Consider the following 2,486-nt stretch of genomic DNA (forward strand, 5'->3'; position numbering starts at 1 on the left):
TCATTGCTTTATAGGTGAGACCGCGTTATATCAAACTTGCTTTGGCACCCCCCCCCCGTTCCTTGTTTCCAGACTGCCCCCTCCAGAGCCCCCTGTCCCTAATCATCCCCAGGACTCCACCCCCTACCCACCCCCCCCACACCGTCCCCTGACTGGTCCGACCCCTATCCACTCACCTGTGGCGGGAAACTGAGCGACGTGGCCCTAGCCCTCTCCGCTTTCCTTGCCCCGGCCCCAGCCATGTCCCTGGAGTGGGGGTGCGGGGGGGGGAATTGGGGAAAGGTCCCACACTCACTGGCAGTGGGAAGCAGAACGCCGTGGCTGGGAGCTGACGGAGTGGAGCGGGCTGGGGCCGGGCTGCTCTACTTCCCACTGCCAACGAGTGCAGAGAGGTTGGCGAAAGCATGCCCTCCACACTCACTGGCGGCGGGAAGTGGAGCAACGCAGCCCCAGCCCACTCCACTCCACCTCCTCCCAGCCACGGCGCTCTGCTTCCCACTGCCGGTGAGTGTGGGGAGGTTGCGGAAAGGACACCTTCCGCACTCACCAGCGGCGGGAAGCGGAGCGATGCAGCCCCAGCCCGCTCCGTTTTCCTTGCCCCATGGGTACATGTACCACACTTTGGGAAACACTGTTGTAGATAATGAGTATCTGGATTTTTTAAAAGAATTTTTAACACAATTCTAGTCACACGTGTTTCACTAATTTTAATCCTTCTTTAAAGAGTTGTGATATTACTTCATACACATCATAAAATAGGGATAGCACATTCTATTCTGCAGATTAAAAGCAAATAATTTTTGCATAAAAGTAATCAGTAGTGTTCTGCAACATATTTTATAGAATTACTGTTTATTTTATTGATGAAAATAAATGTGTTTTTAAGATATGGGCAAAGAAATTAGACCAAAATATTCCATTAACAATAGAACTTTACACCACAAATATCACAACAGGAGTGGAAAGGACATACTGCAAACTAACAAATGATCGATAATCAAGGTCCAGGAGGAACAGAAATTGCTAATGTTCCAATCCTTGGGAGACCATTTAATTTACATCTGTAAGAACTCAAAATCCAAAATAAAAAAATATTTTGAATCATCAGAGATATGGAGTTAATTATTCATTCAGTTTTAAGCTCTTGGAGATTTATCATAGTTTTCCTTGATTTGTCCTATTCAGAAAATAATGGATTGCTTCATTTTTTTAAATTAGTACTCCGAGTTGTGGTCAAGTTGGTTAACAACCCCACTTGGGGATGATTTTAGTTCCAAGGGTCTAAGCCAGGGGTCGGCAACCTTTCAGAAGTGCTGTGCCGAGTCTTCATTTATTCACTCTAATTTAAGGTTTTGTGTGCCAGTCATACATTTTAACCTTTTTAGAAGGTCTCTTTCTAGAAGCCTACAATATATAACCAAACTATTGTTGTATGGAAAGTTAATAGGGTTTCAAAATGTTTAAGAAGCTTCATTTAAAATTAAATTAAAATGCAGAGCCCCCCCGGACCGGTGGCCAGGACCCGGGCAGTGAGTGCCACTGAAAAAATCAGCTCACGTGCCGCCTTCGGCACCTATGCCATAGGTTGCCTACCCCTGGTCTAAGCCTTACTCAAAATATTAGATGGTTAAATTATTTTTAAGATTGCCCATGATCTATTTTGGAGGTAATAATTCAGAACAACTTTCCAACCCCATTCATCTTTGCTGTAGGAAATTTCTTGTGCAAACTGTTTGCCAGCCAACATTAGTTATACCACAAATTGGTGTGTGTTTCTTTGCTTTAATACATTATTTCCTAATATGGCTGTGATTCTGCATAGAAGAACCTAATGTACATTTAGGAGTATAATGATCCACTGCACATCATTGCATACCTGAAGGTATCAATGGCAGTTTCACTCAAAAAAGGGGCAGTGGACATTATTAGCAGGCTTGGTACAGGTCAGGTTTGTGGTGTGTTGGCAGAAGTATATGGGGAATTTATATTGTAACATCTGTACACACAGTCTCTCTCTCTCTCTCTCACTCTAATCACAGCCATTAGATCAATTTAATCCCGTACCAAATTTACTCACAAAAAAGGAAGTAATTAAGTTTCCCCATCAACAGAAAAACTTGGGAAGGAAACAGATCAAAGCCAGAATTCTGCCTCTCAATATTTTATCCAGCTGTTAATAACGCTGTTAAAACAAGTAGTTAAAGATGAAAGATGGGAAAACATATTAAATTTTAAACCATACATATAAACCAATATCAAAAACTCTAATCTGAAGTCACTCTGGTTAGCACACACTGGCAAATGACTACACAAACAACACACTGAGAATCCTACAATATTTTTGTGAAAGTTTAAACCAATTTTTTCCACGTTGTGAAATGCTAGTGTTAGGTTATAGGGAGGACGAAAGCAATTGGAATGTTTACTGTCAAAGACATTCTTCATCCCTAGTATTCCAGGAAGTGCTTTAATGCAGGTTTCCATGA

The 2,486-nt window shown here is 42.5% G+C and overlaps 1 protein-coding gene across 3 annotated transcripts in view; it reads right to left on the reverse strand.

Moving 5' to 3' along the window:
• RASSF8 (Ras association domain family member 8) overlaps positions 1-2,486 on the reverse strand; it is a 134,250-nt gene that overhangs the window by 96,617 nt on the left and 35,147 nt on the right. The gene's annotated exons all lie outside the window — the stretch shown is intronic.

This window comes from Mauremys reevesii, linkage group 1, assembly GCF_016161935.1.
Source record: "Mauremys reevesii isolate NIE-2019 linkage group 1, ASM1616193v1, whole genome shotgun sequence".
Classification (NCBI taxonomy): Eukaryota; Metazoa; Chordata; order Testudines; family Geoemydidae; genus Mauremys; species Mauremys reevesii.